The sequence below is a fragment of the Canis aureus genome, chromosome 12, assembly GCF_053574225.1.
Source record: "Canis aureus isolate CA01 chromosome 12, VMU_Caureus_v.1.0, whole genome shotgun sequence".
NCBI lineage: Eukaryota > Metazoa > Chordata > Mammalia > Carnivora > Canidae > Canis > Canis aureus.
In genome coordinates, this window is record NC_135622.1 from 28,923,536 (window position 1) to 28,936,572 (window position 13,037).

Here is a 13,037-nt window from a genome sequence, read left to right on the forward strand (position 1 = left end):
AGGAAAGTCTGATTTGGTTGTTTCAAATTTGGATTTACTAGAATTCTTTTTTTTTTTTTAATCTTTTATGTGTGTGTCATTTTAACCTTAAAAGGGGTTAATTTAGCAAGAATAGATACCTTTTCTGTTTGTATTGTGGCTTGTTCAATTTCTCATAAACTGTATTTGGTAGCTCAAATGTTGAAAGCAGTTTGGGAACAAAATGTCTGCTTAAACCATGACAAAATTGGCCACAATTTGCCGATTGGGCTGATAACAAAAGCCAGCAACACAAAATAGGTAGAAAAACAGTTTGTTCGGTGATGTGAGACCACTGAAGGTCTTTTTGCATGTTATTTTTTTTTTTTTTCATTCTGATGTTTATGTTGTGCTGGAAGTATGTGAAGAGAAGTTTTTGCTCACCCATAGATTTTGATTTAACCATTTCATCTAGTGAATTTCTTTTAAAACCCCAGAAAACAAAGCTTGCTCACCTGGCATCTGAGACACACATCTGAATTGAAATCTAGCTTTTGCCCCTAGACCCCATGTCTCATCCAGGCTCCACCTGGTCATAAATGTCTCAAAGCTGAGAATTTGATCTTTGAAGGCAGCACTTAAATGGCATTGTTTCAGGCCTGCAACATTAAATGGTGTGGCTCTTACTCCTTTTTTTTTTTTTTTTCAAGAGTCAAACAAAAATCACTGTTTGTAATTTAAAAAAAGCTCTCTACCCGAGCATGCAGTTGAGAAAAATTTCAGCCATCAGTTGGACACACAGACTCTCAAATTATCTTCTCAGACTGTACAGAAATGTTAATGTTTGACACGAGACAATACATTTTTTCAAGTGATAAAAGGAGACAGCAGTACAGTCTCTGATCTCCGTTGTTTTGACTTCTGCCTCGACTGTGTGTGTGTGTGGTGGGGGGGTGGTCTTATTTTTTTGTCTTAAAAATCAGATACTCCTGGGCAATAATTAGGATGAGGTTTATGTTTCTACTTATCTAATCTTTGTTTTCACAAATAAATACAAATAACTCAAACTGAAACTTGATGGCTTTGGTGATAATAAAATAGCAGCCACGGGGAAATTTTCTTCATTTTAATGTTCTTTCACAACCCACATTCAGTTTCGGTAGGAAAATTATTAACCTTTCAACAGCCTGCTAAGACATGGGTTCCTAATACACTCTTGAGGATGATTTGCAGGTTTTGGTTCTATTTTGAGATTTTGTTGTACAGTTTTTTCTTTTTCTTTCTTTCTGTCTTTCTTTTTCTTTTCTTTCTTTCTTCTTCTTCTTTTTTTTTTTTTAAGACCAAGGGCTTTCTTTGACAGCGATAGCAATGACTTGAAATCCTCTTGATTGATATCTTTTCAACGCGTGCATATTTTACAGTGTTTGTATTTATTTTTGATCACGGGGAGGGAGGGCTCCTATTTCCTGTTCTCCTACTGTCTGGTGCTGTGAAAGAGGAAATGTTCTTTAGTGTCTCTGGTTTTCCTCCTTCTAATCCTTGAGTGGATACTGTGAGTCCCATACCCCTCTTTTTAAAAATCCACTTGGGCTACGTTTCGGCGAGGGCCGGTGACTCTGGGTTAAGCATCTGGCCTGCCTCCTGCTGCCTGACTTGGAGTGGCCTCGAGTCAGTGTCCATGGAACCAAAGCAGGTCAGGCCAGTTCGGGCTTGCGGTCCAGAAGGGCTGCAGGTAGGGCCCGGCGTGGGGGCGCCTCTCTAGCTGGCTGCTGCCAGGCTTGCACCTTGGGAGGGGGCGTGCGGGGAGTTGCTCGTGACCTGGCAACTCCTGTGTCTTCACCTGAAACACACAGGAGGGCAGAGCGTGGGACAGGAGAGGCAGCCGGTGCGTGGGACAATCTCGAATGGCAGTTTCCATTTTAGGTGTCTCCTCCAAGTCTGGCTGGCGTGGCCACACCTGCAGAGAGGGCCCTGAATGGGACGTGGTCCCACCGCATGCCCTGCCCTGCGTCTGGCGAGGCTGTGCCTCGGCGTGACTCATAGTCCCTTTCTTTACTCTGCCGCCTCCAGCCTTGTAAGTCCTCACCTCCCCCTCCTCGGGGTCCCCCCTGCCCTTTCCCACCGCCCCTACTACGGGGACAGTGGAAACTGAGGAATGTCGTGGTATCTGTGTGCACCTCCATCTCTGCCACTTTCAGTGTCGTAGCCTGGGTTTGTCTTCCTCCTCCTCCTCCTCTTTCTTCTTCTTTTCTTACTTCCTGTATGAGGTTAGTTTTTTTTTAAAATAATAAACCTTTTTAATGTTTTTTTTGGGGGAAGGGTAGCTGGTTGTATGTTGCCGCCTACCTGTCCGCCCGTGGGCCTGGTGCAGGTGCCCACCACCAGCGTGTTGTCGGCGTGAGCAGAGCTTGGAAGCACAGTGGGCTTTGCCCCCACTTCTCCTTCCAGGGTGGTGGTGAGGAGGGTCAAGCTGGTGAAAACAGCTCCTACTCTTTTATTGGGGAGAAATATCCCCAGATGTCAGGGCAGGTCAGGGAGCGGGCAGGTTGGCTGGAAGAGAAAAGGATGAGCCGGGGCAGTGACTCAAGCCGATTTAGTATCCCACAGTGCTCAGCCCATGCTGTGCAGATGAGCAGCATCCAGAAAAAGAGATTAAGAGACCCATCATGTCAACATTTCTCCCCAAGTCACCCCGAGAACTTGTTGAAAGTCTCAGATGGCCTCTGCTGGCTCTTTCCTGCCACTGTGGGGACCTCAGGAGAGAACCATCTGGTGAGGGACTTGCAAACAGTTAACTAAACAGAGAACATCAGTATGTGGTCAACCTGTGGTGACCCACAGTCACCAGGGACCAAGCCCATGGCCCAATGTCCGAGAGCTTCACTGGGTCTTCTGAACTTCAGTCACCACTGGTGATTCTTGGGTGTGCACCTGACCCACCCGGGGGCTTATGAAAACAGACATTCCTGGGCGCCACGGCCAGCATTTCCAGTCTAGAAGATCTGAGAAAGGGCCTGGGAATTTGTATTTCTGACACATTCTCATGTGGTGTGATGCTGCTGGCTCAGAGGCCAGTGTTGAGAAGCCCTGGTGAGGGCCATAGGCCATGGGTGATTACAATACCTAAAGGGCCGCGTCTGATGGAACGTGCTGGTTGCATCCATCTTCCCTCTAGTACCTGGTCCCTTCATGTGCCCTGCACAGCTGAGCCATAGCGGGAAATCCAGCCCTTCAGAACTTTGCATCCCTCGGTAACTAGACAACTTTACCTGTAATTTGGAGTTTTCACAGTGCTAACCGGACTATAGGTCTGCTAAAAGTGTTTTGAGGTTTAATTCTTTGAAAAGTGGGTTTTATGTTAAGGCTAGAGAAAGTGGCCAGGGTGAGGGGGCGATGGCCTGACTGCCACAGGCAATAATCCAGTGAGGGCCATCCTTGGGTTGCCCGCTCTGGTCTCTCTTCCCACCTTTGGTATGAGTTGGGGGGAGATGTTTAATAGGCACCTCTCTGTACCAGAGGGTGGACAAACTCCCAGGATCCACAGAGGGACAAGGTATGTGAATCACCTGTGAGCTCCTGTTCCTCTCAGAAGAGGGCCAGAACATCTTGATCAGGATGCTAGGTGGGAATCCGGGTGCCACTCTTTACTAACTAGTTGTGGTGCCCTCCCTGGCCTTCCAGGTGGGAGGGATGAGCCTCATGGCACCAACCTGAGAGGCCGATGTCATGCCAAAGGGAGAGAGCACTTCTGGGATGGTGTCTGGCATATGGAATGTGCTCGATAAGTGATGGCCAAGAGAATCTGGGTGTGTTCTGGGGCCGCCCTGGGATAGGCTCATGCTCTGCTGACAGGGGTTTTGAGGGACACGGAGTGTTTCTGAACCACATGTAGGTCTGTAATGATGTGTGGAACACTTTGCGAAAACTGCTGCTCAAGGGAGATCCCCTCAGGAAAGGCTCTAAGTCTGCTCAGAGTTACGTGGCTTTAGCTTGAGAAATGGGAGCCCCCCTCAGAAACAAGGGAAGGGGGGCCCCTCAAGAGTAGATTTCTCTCTCCCCTGCCCTGATGCGTCTGGCAGCATAGAACCCTAATAATTTACACAAGGGACCCATATCACTTATCTCTGAAATTAGTCTGTGATAAGCAACGAACGCTTCCTGGCCGTGCCCTCTCAGTTTTAACTTCTTGAAAAATAAAAACAGTGGGCTTCTGAGAGCTGGACACCTTGGTGCTGTTGAATACATCCTATCCCCCTGGGCAGCTGTTTCGAAATCTTAAAAAGTTGGCTCCCAACACTGTCAGAATCCACCGTGAGTCAGCATGAACAGGATGTGAGTGCCTGGCTTGTCATTTTCCCAAGCGTTGAAAAGACTTCAGTGTAGAATAATGCGTTTTACACATTGGTGACTGGGGGCACTGGTCTGGCCTTTCAGCAGTGAGGGATTGGCAGTGCCGTGGATGTTACAGCCAGTTGAAGTCTATGGCTTTGCTTCCCCAGCCCTGTGCCCTCATACTTACTGCCTGAGAAAGAGGCCTGGGTGAAGCCATCCAGGGAACCATCCAGTCTGGGAGTGGGTGTCTGAGCTACTGTTTTGTCACTCCTTCTCAGTTTCCCATGTCTAGAGCTGTTCCTCTGCCATTAGGAGCAGAAAGGGCAAGGTTGGGGAGCTAGCTCAGGGAACATCCAGAAAATCAAGTCCCTGATGAGGGTTTGTATTTGCAGTGTGATGTGTCTGACCCTGAGGCCATCCTTTGGATCTGAGGGAGAGGGAAGTTGTGTACACAATGGGGAGAACTAATTGGGGCCCCTTGCATATTAGAGATGGTCAGGAATAGTGTAATTCAGCCAAACGGGGAGTAAGAGCAAAGGGGTAACATGTGACCTGAAGCTCCTCTGGGACTGTCCAACACCGGGCTGGCAGTTTCCACCCACTCCCAGTGGATGCCAGCAAACGGGAAGCCAAATGTATGATTGGCTCTGAATGAGGGACAAATCTTTTAAAGTTCCTGAATGGGTTATCTTCAGTTTTTTCAGTGATAGCTAGACAGCCAGGCCAAAATGGAGTCATTATGGATTTTACTTATCCATGCAAAAGCTCCTAAATGAGCTAGCTCAGGTCTTATAGGGGAAGCTGGAATTGAGAATCTAAGTAGGAGGGACCCCAGGTCTCAGTCCCAGTGGTGTCAGCTTCCAGTGTGACCTTAGGAAGATTGCTGAATTCCTCCATGTGGGTGCTTGTACAATGAAGGTTGACCAGATGATCCTTAAGGCCCGGCCATGTCTCACTCTTTGTGATATAGGTCAAGACCTGCGTGGTTGAGTGTTTGTTGCTAACATCTGCCTGGCTGTTGTACTTTTTTTTTTTTAATCCCTCAAAAGTGGGGAATCACTGGAAGAGAGTGCAAGTTCCTTAGCCACCTCTCTATTTCAATGGTGAAACTAAAGGAACCAGGTTTTCCCTTGTACCCACGCCCATCACTGATGCATTTCTTCGTTCCTGTTTCTCTTTGCCCACCCAGAGAGGCACCACATAAGACATCTTGTGTCCAGTTTCCAGACTTTAAGTCACGTTAGAAAATGCTAGCTCATAGGACACAAATCAGGAAGCTGGTTTTCCCAGCAGACTCATCTGGGCAGCATTCTTCTTAGAATGTTAGATAACCACAGAGCCAAATTTATCACCTCTCAGAAAGCCCGACTGCCACGGGCAAATGGGGCTTCTGAGGAAAAAACTAAGGCTGCAGGGGTTGATGGGAATCAGCTAACTCACTTGAACAGAAGGTTTAGGGGAAAGATATAAGGAAAAACAATACAGAGTCTCAAGAAATAAATACAGACTATCACAACTGCCATGTGAAATGTCGGGACAGCAGGAACAATGAGTGGGTAAGAGAAGCTTTGACCTCTGCCACTCAGCAGAACCCCGCTGGCAAAGGCTGCTAGTGTGAAAAGGGTTCTGCTCCAGATATGTTTGGGAAGCACACAATAAATGAATTTCAACAGCTTTCTTTATTTCCTAAATTCTCAGGGTCGTTTGTATGTGCATTGTGAATGAGTCTCTAGGGGGAGGATGGGGTTGTTCCAAAATCATGTGCCCCTTCCTCCCTTTTTACAGAGAATTTTGTGCCATTAACAAAAGTCAGGAAATGGGGAGGGGCAGGGGGCTGCTGGTTTTCCTGGTGAACTCAGGGTTGCATCTTGGGCAGGTCTCATGTGGAGGGGACAGCAGTACCCACGGGGGCTTTGAGTAGACAGGCAGAGCCTGTTCCTTCTCTAACCAATGATAAATACTACCTGGTCAGAGAAGATGGCTGGAAAGTGTAGGCAGGTGTGAGGTTTGACCTCCCTCCCATGGCATTTCTGTCTCCTGCCTTGTCTTCCACCCCCACATGTCTGAGCCACAAATGTAAGCACAAAGCTGGCTTGTAGGGCCACCATCTTTGGGGGAGGTGACACTGTCTGTATTTCTGAATTGACCCGGACCTCTGCCTGTCTTTGGAATCATCCTTTCACTTGTTTGGGAACTGAGAATAAGCTTCCACAATGTGCTGCTTGGGAGCCACATCGTACTGGTCTCAAGTAGCAAAGTTGTTTTTATTAGAACCATAGTCCTTAGAGCTGTCTGAGCCATGTCAAGGTTTTTGTTTGGCCAGCCACCCTCCCCACTCCTTTATCTGATCACGAGCTGCCCTTCTCTTTTCTTCCCTCCACCTCACTAAGGCTTCTTGGTGGAAGCCCATCTGTTCACGATGCTTCCATGTACCTGGGAGGCTCATGCTCCTGAGATGGGGAAATAATAGGGGAGTGGAAGTTCAACCACCATCCTCCTGGTCCATCCTCATTGGGCTACAATTCTACAATTCTCTCTCACATCCCTTTGGACCATTGGAGACTGGTGCTCGTGCATCACCTGGGCAAACATCGGAGTTGTCCTGAAAGTCCTGTGTGACCCTTTAGGGAGACCAACAGAAACATGTAGGGGAAAAGCCTCAGTGTGTTCCAGCAGTAGACCTGACCCGGACGGTCAGAACTAACTTCAATTTTCAGTAAACAGGTAGTGGGCTTCTGGGAACATCTGCCTTTTCAGTCTCTTGTGAATTATTTTTAAACGAATGCCCTGCCCCCCTCCCCATTGCCACCCGCAATTTTCATTGATTATCACTATTTGAATAGATGCTGATAAATTTGATTCCCCAGCTTACTGTGGCATTTATGATCTGTCTTTTCCTTTTCGGTTTCCATGTACTGGAGTGACTGTCTCTCAATGCGGTTGGCAGTGACCTGTGTTTTTCATGCATGTTTTTGTTTCAGAATAACTGGGAGATGAAACAGGAAGCTGTATGACACAGTTGATCGAAAATGACACAGACACAGAAAAATCAGGACTCGGCCCCCTCCAGTGCCTCTACCTGCTGCCCACAGCCGGAGTGCAGGTGAAGGGTTTCCCCTGGGGCCTGATCCTAACTGCTGTGGACTCCAAGGGCCTCCACATTCACGATGATGTGTTTGTGATGTCGTGGTCACAGTCTCGTCTAGCCAGTTTCCTATTGATCTGACCAGTCCCTGTGTGTCTTAATCCCTTTTCCTTCATTAAAAGCAAAACTCAAGAAAAATGAATTGTTTGCTTATTAGCTATACTCAAGCATTAGCTGGAAGAAAACAAATAGCATTTGAGATTAATTTCTATAGCACCACGGGTAAACCCTGCCGTAACCACCCAGATCACGATGACATCTTTAGAAGAGCGTTCAACTTGAATCTCTTATTACTCAGCCTTGTTTGCCCTGCCTTTTTCTTCCACAGCTCTAGAAGACCTCTCTAGAGTCAGTATTGGCCCGTGTGACATTTGAGGAAAACCCTGGAAGACATTTGGAACTCTCTTTTCACTCATATTCTGATCATGGTCTGCAAATGGTGACCCCAAAACCATCACCAACCTTGAGCTTTCTGCTAGAGGCCTCTGTCTTCTCAGCTGCCTCCTCTGCCCCCTCCCATCAGTCACCCATTCATTTCTTCATTCCACAAGGTTTCTTTGGGGCATACTGTGTGCCATGTTCTAGAGATAATTTGGATAGGACCAACTCTACCCTGGTCTTCCCAGTGCCTCTAGCCTAATGCTGGGGCTTTGCTCACAAGGTGTAGGGTGGCATCATGCAGTCATCATGGATGTACAGCCTACTCATTTCATGTACATGCCCTGGTTTCTTCAATTCACCCTTCAAATCTGAGCCTCTGGGATGGCAACCAAACATTCTATAGAATGGGTGTAAATGTCAAAGCATTCCTTCAGTGGAGTACTACCCTCGTCCCCAACCCTTAATGGAACAACTCAGTCCTCCTGGGGACCTGGTCAGAGAGGCCGTTGGTAGCTGCCTTCATCGCTTTTGTCAGCCTTCACTTTTAAGCTTAGCAGATGTCCACGAATGATTTAAAGTGATGGTGTTTCATGCTTCTCAGAATTAATTTCTCAGTCAACCACGATGATAATCTCAACCCTCTCTAGGGTTGATCTCTAGAGCATGGTACAGTGTGTCCTGCAATGCCTCCTCCTCGGGGAGGCTCTCTCTGACCACCTGTCCTGAGACAACCCCTTACCCCCGCTATTTCTATTTCATGACCCTATTTTATTTTCCTCATGGAACTTGCCAATAGCAACAATATCCTGTTTGTTCATTTATTAATTAGCTGTGTTCCTCTCACTTGCCTTCCAAATTTTAGCTCTATGGAGGAAAATTCTAGTCGGTCTTATTTCCCAGTCCATCCCAGCACCTAACACTCTACTCAATAGTTATGTATTGACTGGATCCATTGCCTTATCACTTCTCATAGTGACACTGTGATGTTGAATAGTCTGGTATCCAAACCAATGTTTGGTGGATGAGGAAATTGTGAGTCCATTTACCTCTGATGGTGTGAGGAGGTAAATGGAGTAGTTAAGGTGAGGACGCAGGCTCTCTGTCAATATACTACCCAGCAGGAAAGGTTGATCATAAACTGTCTGTTGTCTAAATAATCAGATTCTCACCTGAAACCAAGCTTTGACTTGCTAATCAATGTCCTTAAATTAAATTACATTTGCATATGGTCCTGGAAGATTAAAGGCAACCAAGTAACAGAGAAATGTGTCCTCAATGATCTGGAGTATGAGACCCTCATCCTCGCTCTGCCAACTCTTGCTTGGGTGAATCACCTAACTTCTCTGGATGCTGCTTTCCTCTGCAGAACACCAAGAAGACTGGATGATCCCAAAGATCTCACCCTGCCCTGAGGTTCTTTTCCCTCCTCTCAGCTGGATCTGTTTCTCAGAGTTCTAGAAGAGGAGGAGGTAGTACAGAAATGTGTCATGGGGAAGCAGAGACAAAGCCCCTGAGAGTACATGGAGCATAGGCCCAGTTGTGGGTTTGTGGATGTGCCTCATGGGTTGCTCACACAGACTTAAGTCAGCCCCTTAAGACACATCCCCCTATCCCAGAACCAGGGGATCTTGTTTGGAAGAAGATCTCCTCTCACCTGTGCTTTTGAGCAGAACTAAATTATACCCTCTGCCCATTTATCAGAAATTAACCCACTAAGGGTATTTATGACCTGGAAAAGGTGGAAGTCACAGGCTCAGGGAGAAGCAGAAATTACTCATGTGGTATTTTCAGGATAATTAGTTCACAAGGATAACAAGAGGAACAAACAAGAATGGAACACACAGTTCTCGGCGGCTGGGGCAATGGTTCTGAATTCTGGCCAGACGTTAGAATTACCCAGGAATTTTAATAAATCCAATGCCCAGGCTCCCCTAGGACCAATCACAACAGAATTTGGGATGCAAGGGCAGACATTAGTATTTTTTTGAGACTCCCCAGGTAATTCTATCATGTAGCCAAGATTAAGAACTGTTGGTCTGGGGTTGTATTGTCCAATATGGTAGTCACTAGCTACACATGTCTCATGAAAACTTAAAACATGGCTGTGTGACTGAGGAACTACATTTTTAATTCCTTTTTACTGTAGTTAAGTTAAATATAGTATCCACACGTGGCTATGGTTGGCATATTGGGCAGCGCAGATATAAAACACATGTGTCATCACAGAAAGTCTACCAGACAGCTCTGTCTAGGTGAACTCTGGTGCCTGTAACTGCCAAGTGAAATCACACTGAATGCAAGAGAAGTGTAAGGTGGTTATCTCAGTAAGTTAATTTGGCCAGGGCCTGCTCTCCTGTGTTTGGCCTGCAGTGTATTTTTCATTTACCTTTTGAGCCAGGGATATGCAGTAGCAAGAGTGACATGCTTTCCAAGGATTGCATGGTAGGATCTGAAAGAACTTAAAATACCTACAAAAGTCCAGCACTCTAACCCAAGTCACTTGGCATTCACTCTGGCTGTTTACTCGATTTGCATCTTTGCATCCCTAGCCCTGGAAAGGGAGCTGTCTGAATGATGATTTAATTACCAGAGTTTAGGACAGTGGGAAGCACTGTCCAGGAAGAACTTTTGGAAAAGCAGATGGCCAAAGGAGGAGTTTGGAATTTTGTGAGTTCACGATTTGAAATGGGCTCATTGGGGCCACTCCGCAAGCTCAGCCAATCTGGGGTTACAGCTGGAGAAACAGAAGCCAAAGCTGAATCATTTTCTGCTTATCACTCACAGGCTGTCAGAGGTTTTTTTTTTTTTTTTTTTTTTTTTCTTTTTTTGGAGGGAAAGCACCTTACAACAAATAATAATACTATTTTGAATTTCAGAGCTTTCCCTTTTTCAAAGCACTTTACCACCTCTGACTTATTTTGTCCTCACAACAAGGCCATATCAGAAGTAGGGAAAGGATTTTTAGTGCCTGTCTAACACCCCAAGAAAGAGTTCAGTATTATGGAAAGAATTAAAAAGTAAAGGTGAAGACTCTCAAATGTTCTACTTTGTCATCTCTGGTCACATTCAAGTATGTAGCAGCATAGCTAGAATCGAATTTTGGACTCTTCCAGTGAACTGTGTTTTTTCAGAAAAACCTGGGCTTCACCGTTGCTCCTGTCTCGTTTCATTCCTGCCTTCTCACTCTTGTGAGTTGATGGTGTGAGTTCATTTTGTCCTGAGAGGTTTGTGTGATTTGCACATGTGACCAACGTGCCATCAGTGTCTCCCTCCAAGTTAGTTTTATTTTATTTATTTTTTTTTAATTTTTTTTTCATTTATTTATGATAGTCACAGAGAGAGAGAGAGAGAGGCAGAGACACAGGCAGAGGGAGAAGCAGGCTCCATGCACCGGGAGCCTGATGTGGGACTCGATCCTGGATCTCCAGGATCGCGCCCTGGGCCAAAGGCAGGCGCTAAACCGCTGCGCCACCCAGGGATCCCTCCAAGTTAGTTTTAAAATGGAATGTGGGACAGGACCCCGTTGGTCTCCATGGAAGCAATATCCCTGCTTCCATCTAAAGGATGTGACTGGAACTGAAGAAGCCCTGTCACCTTGGAGCCTTCAACCTTCTCTGTGTAGAGCTGCAGAAAATCATTTCAAACCTCATCTGCCAGTGGGGAGAAAACACTGGCTAGTCTGAGCTGTTGAGATCAAGTGGATGGCTTGGCCAGCCTGGTCATCTCTGGCAGTGGGCATGGGAGTAGGCGTAGCAGGACCAACAGCATGCCATGGCCTGCCCTCTTTGGGAATGTCACCCCCACCACTGTGAATTCGCCCGGTTATACCATCAACTGGCCCAGCTTGTGTATCTTATGTACATAGGATACAATGAGAGGTTTTCAGATGCTTTACTGAAAGCAAGACACACTTTCTGGGGCATTCCCCTAATCGACTGTTCTGGTGAAGCTCGTCAAAACAGGAAATGAGGTTAGCATGGAATGACTTTCTCTTAGAGAACTCGTGTTGCCTCTTAGAGACCACCACTTTCTTCCCAAATGCTTAAGAGCCTTGTCAAATGCCTCTTCTGGGTTTGTTGGGAAATTAGAGTGAGTCTGCTCTTCTGTAGTTTTTAGAACCCATTCCTCTGGAAAATGGTGATGTTATTTCCCGGCCTTCCAGATCCTCTCCCTTTCACGCCAGTACCTCTAAGATGTTTGCAAGTGGCTCTGAAATTAAGGGTGCACAGACTTCAAGCCCGGCCAAAACCTGGCCCCGTCCACGTGCCCAGGCTGAGGTGATCACATATGGATGTGAAGTAGCTACCTTCTCATGCTTCTTGGCCCACATGGTTCCTTTCCATCAGGTGTGCCAGTAAGAGACACGCATCCAGGGGACATAAAAACTGAGTGAAAGCAATCCACTTTCCTGCCCTGCTCCACGTGTGGGCACCTGGCTCAGGAAGGCACTATAATTAAAACAGCTGGGCCTGGCTTCCTTCACGTGAATCCCCACATTGGGTTCTTTGATTCAGTTTTCAACAGCAGTGAGGGTTTCATAGTCTGGGCAAGCTGCAACATGCTTGTCTCTCTGCTGAGGCTTTCTGACAAATGGTTCAACTCGAGATTTCTGGATCTAAATGTCTTCTTGTCAGTACTGAGATACTTTTGAGTCACTTTTGCTTTTATCCAGCAGAAGAGAGTCAACCTGGGGAATGTCTAGCTTTGACTCATGGGTGTCCAGGGAGGACCGATGTCCCCAAATAATGAGTTTTGGGTCACCCCTTAAAGATCTGCCTATGCCTTATGCTCTCACTTCTGTAATCATGGCTCTGTCTCCCTTTTTACATAACTTAGCAGGACCTCAAAAGCCATTCTGAGTCCTCATGACTGGAAGGCGACTCCTTCAGCCTAGTATCCCTGCCTCACTTTCCCCAAATCTACAGGTACTGCATTTCCAGTGATATAAGTATATGGGTTAATAAATGTGTCTTTAGAATAATTCCAGCTACCATCTGAGGATTTCATTTGCTTAGGACACAACTTTTGATGGTTCACATATTACAGTTGACTCTTGAACCAAATGGGGGTTAGGGGCCCCAACTCCCCCCCCCACACACACACAATCGAAAATCTGGGTCTAGCTTTGCCACTCCCCGAACTTTACTAATAGACTGCTATTGACCAGAAGTGTTTCCGATAACATGACAGTGGATTCACACATCCTTTATATATTATATGT

General features: G+C 46.4%; 1 pseudogene across 1 annotated transcript in view; it reads left to right on the forward strand.

Annotated features, from left to right (window-relative positions):
* Positions 1–13,037, forward strand: part of LOC144280868 (NADH dehydrogenase [ubiquinone] 1 alpha subcomplex subunit 1 pseudogene) — a 220,776-nt pseudogene that overhangs the window by 101,836 nt on the left and 105,903 nt on the right. The window contains exon 5 of the transcript XR_013349298.1: positions 7,272–7,393. The product of XR_013349298.1 is annotated as an NADH dehydrogenase [ubiquinone] 1 alpha subcomplex subunit 1 pseudogene (transcript). The remainder of the gene's footprint in view (positions 1–7,271; positions 7,394–13,037) is intronic.